This window comes from Nomascus leucogenys, chromosome 1a, assembly GCF_006542625.1.
Source record: "Nomascus leucogenys isolate Asia chromosome 1a, Asia_NLE_v1, whole genome shotgun sequence".
NCBI classification, from domain to species: domain Eukaryota; kingdom Metazoa; phylum Chordata; class Mammalia; order Primates; family Hylobatidae; genus Nomascus; species Nomascus leucogenys.
Genome location: NC_044381.1, coordinates 36,662,612 through 36,670,600, shown reverse-complemented (window position 1 = coordinate 36,670,600; position 7,989 = coordinate 36,662,612).

Sequence of the window (7,989 nt, the reverse complement as noted above, 5' to 3'; positions counted from 1 at the left end):
ATATATATATGTATTTTTTCCATATGATGGAATATATATATATGTATTTTTTCCATATGATGGAACATATATATATGTATTTTTTCCATATGATGGAACATATATATATATATGTTCCATATGATGGAACATATATATATATATGTTCCATATGATGGAACATATATATATATATGTTCCATATGATGGAATATATATATATATGTTCCATATGATGGAATATATATATATGTTCCATATGATGGAACATATATATATATATGATGGAATACTACTCAGCCATAAAAAGGAATGAATTAATTAATTTTCCATATGATGGAATATATATATATACATTTTCCATATGATGGAATATATATACATAATTCCATATGATGGAATATATATATATATATATGATGGAATACTACTCAGCCATAAAAAGGAATGAATTAATGGCATTTGCAGCAACCTTGATGGGATTGGAGACTATTGTTCTAAGTGAAGCAACTCAGAAATGGAAAACCAAACATCATATGTTCTCACTCATAAGTGGGAGCTAAGCTATGAGGATGTAAAGGCATACGAATGATACAATGGACTTTGGGGACTCTGGGGGAAAGAATGGAAAGGAGGTGAGGGATAAACGACTACACATTAGGTTCAGTGTATACTGCTCGGGTGGTGGATGCACCAAAGTCTCACAAATCACCACTAAAGAACTTACGCATATAACCAAATACCACCTGTTCCCCAAAAACCTATAGAAATAAAAAATGAAAAACAAACACAACTGAATGCTCCTCCACCAAAAATAAAATGAAATTTAAAATATGGAGCCATGCCAAAAAAAAAAAAAAAAAAAAAAGGTTTCCAGGTCCTAATCCCTGGAACCTGTGAATGTTACTTTGTGGCAAAAGGGCCTTAACAAATGTGATTGAGAATTTTTTAATGGAGAGATTACACTGGATTATTTAGGTAGACATTAATGTCATCACAAATGTTCTTATAAGAGGAAAGTGGAGGCCAGGCACATGTCCATAATCCCAGCATTTTGGAAAGCCAAGGAGGGAGGATCAGTTGAAGCCAGGAGTTCGAGACCAGCCTAAGCAACAAAGCAAGACCCTGTCTCTATTTAAAAAAACAACTTTTTTTAATTGGCCAGGTGTGGTGGTGCATGGCTGTAGTCCCAGCTACTTGGGAGGCTGAGGTAGAAGGATTTCTTGAGCCCAGGATTTCGAGGCTGCAGTGCTCAATGATTGAGCCACTGCACTCCAGCCCAGGCAACAGAACAAGACCTGTCTCTAAAATTTAAAAAATAATAATAATTTAAAAAGAAAGAAGCAGAAGATTTAATACCCCCAAAATCAAAATGTCATGATGAAAGCAAGAGATTGCAGTGATGTGGCCGTGAACAAAGGAAAATTTACAACCTCTGGAAGATGGAAGAGACAAGGAACAGATTCTCCCCTGGGACTTCCAGAATGGCAAGAACTAACCTTTCTGACACCTTGATTTTAGCCCAGTGAAACTGATTTTGTGCTTCTGACCTCCAGAACTACGAGAGAATAAATATGTGAGGGGTTTTTGTTTTTGTGTTTGTTTGTTTGTTTTTGAGACAGGGTCTCACTGTTACCCAGGCTGGAGTACAGTGGCTCAGTCATGGCTCACTGCAGCCTCAGTCTCCTGGACCCAAGCAGTCTTTCCACCTCAGCTTTCTGAGAAGCTGGGACCAGAGGCAAGTGCCACTACACCCGGCTATTTAAAAAAAAAAAAAATAGAGACAGGGTCACCCTATGTTGCCCAGGCTGGTTTCAAACTCCTGGCCACAAGCGATTTCCTCACCCTGGCCTCCCAAAGTGCTGTGGTTACAGGTGTGAGCCACTGTACCCAGCCAATGTGTTGTTTTAAGCCACCAAGTTTGTGGTAATTTGTTTTAGCAGATATAGAAAACTAATATAGATATCCATAAGAAACTCACTTCAAATGTAACAATATAAGCAAGTTGAAAATAAAATATGTACAATGCAAACATTAATTGAAAGAAAACAGGAGGGCTATATTAATATCTAATAAAGTAGACTTCAGAAGTAAAGAAAATAACAGGAACAGAGAGAGACGTTACATAATGTTAAAAGGGTAAACTAACCAAGAACACATAGCAACCCTAAATGTGTATGCACCAAAAAGCAGCTACAAAATATGTAAGGCAAAAATTGATAGAACTGAAAGGAGAAAAAGACAAACTCGCAATAGTAATTGGAGACTTGAACACCCATCTGTCAACAATTGATAGAACAACTAGAAAGAAAATCAGCAAGGATATAGAACTCAACAGTAGTAACAACAAGATCTAACCAACATTTATAGAACACTCCACCTAAAAGCAGAATACATATGCTTTTCAAGTGCCTATGAAACAAGTATCAGGATAGACCATATCCTGGTCCATTAAAAGAAAATCAAAGGGAATTGAAATCTTACAGAGTGAGTTCTCCAAAGTCTTCAGAACTTCTCTGAGACAGATAACAAGAACATCTCTACACACTTAGAAATTTCTAATTAATCCATGGGTCAAAGAGAAAGTTTCAGAAATATTAGAAAGGGAAAAGCATGAAAGTGAATGAAAATAAAGATATATCAAAATTTACAGGACATAGCTAAAGCAGTCTTGAGCGGGAAATTTGTAGCATTAAAGGCATACGTCAGAAAAGAAGAAAAATCTCAAATCAATAACCTAAACTCCCGCTTTGACTTAGTCCGTTTTGTGCTGCTGTAACAGAATACCTGAGACTGGGTTATTTATAATGAACAGAAATTTATTAGCTCATGGTTCTGGAAGCTGTGAAGTCCAAGATTGAGGGGCCAGCATGGGTGAGGGCATCCGTGCTGTGTCATCTCATGGTAGAAGGGCAAAGAGAGAGCAAGAGTGGGCTGAACTCATCCTTTTATAAGGAACCCATTCCCGAGATAACAGCATGAATGATCATAAGGGCAGTGGCTTGACCCAAACACTTCCCATTAGGCCCTACCTTTTAGAACGGCTGCACTGGGGATCAAGTTTTCAATACATGAACTTTATGGGACACATTTAAACCATAACACACCTCAAGAAGGTGGAAAAAGAAAAAAAAATCCCAAGGCAAATAGAAGGAAAGAAATAATCAAAAGCAGAAATCAATGTAACTGAAAAAAGGAAAACAATACAGAAAATACAATATTTCTTCCTTTCCAATCTATATGCTCTTATTTCCTTTTCTTGTCTTTTTGCACTGGCTAGATCATTCAGCACTATGTCAAATAAGTGCGGTGAGAGTGGATATCCTTGCCTAGATCTTGATCTTACTGGAAAACATTCAGTCTTTCACCATTAAGTATAATGTTAGCTGGAGGTTTTTGGTGGATATTCTTTTTTTAATTTTTTAAATTAATTTTTAAATTTAATTTTTAATTTTAAATTAATTTTTTAATTCTAGTACCTTTAATTCTTGCCTTTACATAAATTTTATAATAATCTTTTCTACGTTAACAAAAGTTATTGTTGGGATTTTAATAGAAATTATGTTAAACCTTGTATATCAATTTGGGCACTTTATAGTTTTCAGCATACATTTCCTGGTACAAGTTTTGTTAGATTTATACCTAAGGATTTTTTTATTTGAGTGATTACAAATGGTATTATATTTTTAATTTTGATGTCCACATATCCATTGCGAATATATATACATATAATCAATTTTAATGTTTATGTTGTATTCTATGACCTTCCTGGACTCCCTTATTAATTCTAGAAGTTCTAGGCATTATTTGCCCAATTTCAAGACTTGTTTTATAAATAGCTGCAGTAATAAAGACTGTGGTATCAGACAAAAACATAGATCACTAAAACAGAATAAAGAACCCAAAAACTGACTCACACAAATATACCCAACTGATTTGGAAAAGATGCAAAATCACCTCAATGGAGGAAAGATAGCATTTTCCACAAATGGTGCTAAACAATTATACATCCACAGGTTAAAAAAAAAACTCAAAAAATTTTAACTAAGTCTCACACTTTATATAAAAATTAACTTAAATGGATCATGAACTTAAATGTAAAATGTAAGATTATAAAGCTGTTAGAAAAAAATAGAAGAACACCTTTGGGATGTAAGGATAGGCAAAGAGTTCTTAAACTTAGCACCAAAAGTGCAATCCATAAAAGGAAAAGTTGCTAAATTTGACTTCAGTAAATTTTAAAACATTCGTCTTTGAAAAATCATTTTAAGAGAAAGAAAAGACATGCTACAGACTGACAAAGAATATTTGCAAACCACACATTTGACAAAAGATTTATATCTTGAATATGCAGACAACTCTCGAAACTGAACAGTCAGAAAACAAACAATCCAAGTAGAAAATGGACAAAAAACACAGAGACATTTCACCAAACAGGATATACAGATGACAAATAAGCACATAAAAAGATGTTCAACATCATTAGCCATTAAGGATGGGCAAATTAAAACCACAATGAGATATCACTGAACACCTATAAGAATGGCTAAAATAAAAAATACTGGCAAAGAATCAGAAAAACTCGATCACTCATACACTCTGGTAAACAAGGTAGCAGTTTCATCTTTCCTTCCTTCCTTCCTTCCTTCCTTCCTTCCTTCCTTCCTTCCTTCCTTCTCTCTCTCTCTCTCTCTCTCTCTTTCTTTGTGAGTCAGTATCTCACTCTGTCATCCAGGGTGAAGGCAATCATAGCTCACTGCAACCTTGAACTCCCAGGCTCAAGAGATCCTCTCCCCTCCGTCTCCTGAGTAGCTGGGACTACAAGCACCTGCCACCACATCCAGCTTAATTTTTTTTTTTTTTGAGAGATGAGGTCTCACTGTGTTGCCCTAATTTTCTTTTTGTTTTTGTGGAGACAGGGTCTTTCTATGTTGCCCAGCCTGGTTGTCAACGCCTGGACTCAAGTGATCCTCTTGCCTCAGACTCAAGAGTTACTGGGATTACAGGTGTAAGCTAGCACACTGGGCTGACAGTTCCTTCTAAAGCAAAACATGCAACGACCATACAATTCATTAGTTGCACACTTGAGCATTTATTCCAGAGAAATGAAGACTTATGTTCACACTAAACTTGTACATGAATGTTTATAGAAGCTTTATTTACATAGCAACAAATAATACTGGGAATAAACAGATGTCCTTCAACAGGTTAAATATGGAACATCAGTGGTTAAACTGTGGTACATCCATATCATGAAATACTACTCAGCAATTAAAAGGAATGAATTGTTGATATATACAAGACTTACCTGTAATCTTCAGGGAATTATGCTGAGTGGAAAAAGCCTATTTCAATATATAACATTTATATATCATTGGTGAAATGAAAAAATTATAGAAATGGAGAACAACTTAGTGATTGCCCAGAGTTAAGGAGTCGGTGTGGGTGGGAGGGAAGTGGCTGTGAACATAAAAAGGCAATATGAGTGGTGCTGGACATGTTCCAATATTGATCTATGTAAGTATATCCTGGTTGTGATACTATACTATTGTTTTACAAGATGCTACCCTTGGGTGAAACCAGGTAAAGGATACACAGGATCTCCATGTATTATTTCTTACAATGCATGTGAATCTCTGAGCATAAAAAAGAAAATCACTGAATACATGCCTTATGATCTCATTCATTAAAAATGCAAAATGGATAAAACTAAATCAAATCTTTCTTGTTTAGGGATTCATACCTCTAGGAGTGATGTTAGAAATACTTTCAACTAGTTTGAAAGATTCGTCATCCAACGCTCCCTAACAGCAATTAGGTTTACTTCTCTTTGAGGGGGGAATAATCCAGGAGTTATTAAGAAATTATTCTAGGCAGACAGACAGTAAGGGTAAAGGTTCTCGGTGGAAATTTTCCTGTAATAAGAAACAACCCCCAAACCATCTATTTTCTAACAGAAAAGGTGGCTAGAAGGGCCCGGCAGGCAAGCTTTGATATGCAAATGTTGGCCATTAGAAACTGGGTTCACTCAGTTATGGCGATTCCTGCCATCTTCTCCTTGTCGCCACCTGTGCCAAGTGTGATGGCCACCTCCAGATAACACCATGTGTTCAGAACATCATGGCGACCCATATTTGCATATTAAAGGGCTAAGGTGGGAAGGCCAGGTTGTTCATGGGCTACATGAATGACACACCTGGTCAAACCAATCCCCTGGGCCCTATGCAAACCAGACACTGCCTCCTCCAGCCTCCCTATATAATGGACTGCCTTTGTGCTGCACACAGCGTTTCTCTTTGTTCCAAGTCCTCCTTCCTTGTCTTTGTATGAGGGAGCTGGTCTCTTTTTTCTTCCTTCTTTCTTGCCTATTAAACTTTTTGCTCCTTAAAACCAAAAAAAAGAAAAAAATACTTTTTGACTAGTTCAGCACATGCACCAACCAGTCGGAGTGGACACCCAGCCAATCGGAACAAATGTCAGCTGTCAACAACAGGAAACACTGTACTGTACCTGACTTAGTGCAAAGGGGCCTGGGAAATGGAGTTGCTGGCTGAGCAATTGTTGTGCAGTGATGACTCACACTGTGGCACCACATGCACCCATCCTGGTGGACAGCTAGCTGGCCCTGCCTCAAATCACATAAGGTACCACAAGCTTCCATCTCAGGTGTCTGCTTTCAATTCCTGCATGTCCCCTCCACCGCACCCTATCATTGAGGCCAGCTAGTCCACCCAAGCCATTTCAATGGCAGCGAATGACACACCTCCAATGTGGTTAAGGAGGGGCAGGTGAGGGAAACTCTCGTCTACAATGGATTCTCAAGTCAGCACACCCACCCCAGCCTTCCCGCTCTTTGCTATTAGACAAGTGACGAAACTAAGAGAGGAAAAAGGCCCTCCTTGGGATTAGCCAGCAAGTCAGGAGTAGTCCAGGACTCTGGCTGCCTGCACAAGGCTGGCAGCAGCGGGACATGTCAGCCCACCTTTCATGGAAGCAGCCCAGGGAATTAGTCCCAATGCCAACGCCCAGCTCTGGAGTTCCTGACACCTTTTCTTGGATCTAGGCCCTTTCAAAAGGAGCATTTCAAATAAGAGCCATCAACACTTACAGAGGGTGGGTCTTAATCCATAGAGAATCATTAGCTTCACCCAAGTGATGGGCCATCCATCAGCACCTCCCCTTCTTCCACCAATTATCTATCTGCTAATTATCCGGGATTAAGAATTGACACGGAGCGACATGGTCATTAACCACATATTTGCACAGCTTATTCATGTTAGTTGGGCTGCTCCATCTCACTGAGTCTAACTGGACATGCCCACAATGCTGCACAACACATTTACATCGACCTGGCTCTCAGCAGCCAATAAAGGACTACAGGATGTGTTTGGTTCCAAAGGGACTTGGCTCTCGGCAGAAGCTTGTTTGCAGGCACACTGGGTGTCTTGGCTTTCTAGCACTGTGGACTACAGCTTAACTCAGAGCATACATTCACTCATTTCTCAAACATTTGTTAGCTCAAGCACTGTACCAGGCACAGCACTGGCCCCAGGAGGGTCTACAAAGATGAACCAGGCACCATTTCTGACACCTCGAGGAGGTTTACCTTCTGCCCTCCATGATGTGACCCTGTCTAGCAGGCCACCTCCTTCCCACCTGGGGCATGTGTGCCATCTATCAGCCCACTCCACATTCTCTGTGCAGGTCTCTGTGCTTTTCCTTCAGCCTGGAATTCTTCTGTCCATCTGGCTCTGTCTGAAGACGCCACCTCCTCTGTGAGGCCTCTCCTGATTTCTGAGACCACACAAATCTCTCCCTGGGCTGCGTTTTCATGGCATGCTGCCTTCAGTCAAGGGAACACATGCAAGCAGAGAGAGCTCAGAGCTGTGTGAGAGAGAAAAGCAGCATGTGTGGTCTCAGAAATCAGAAGAGGCCTCATGGAGGAGGTGGCATCTTCAGACAGAGCCAGGTGGACAGAGGGATTCAGGCTGAAGGAGTAGCACAGAGATC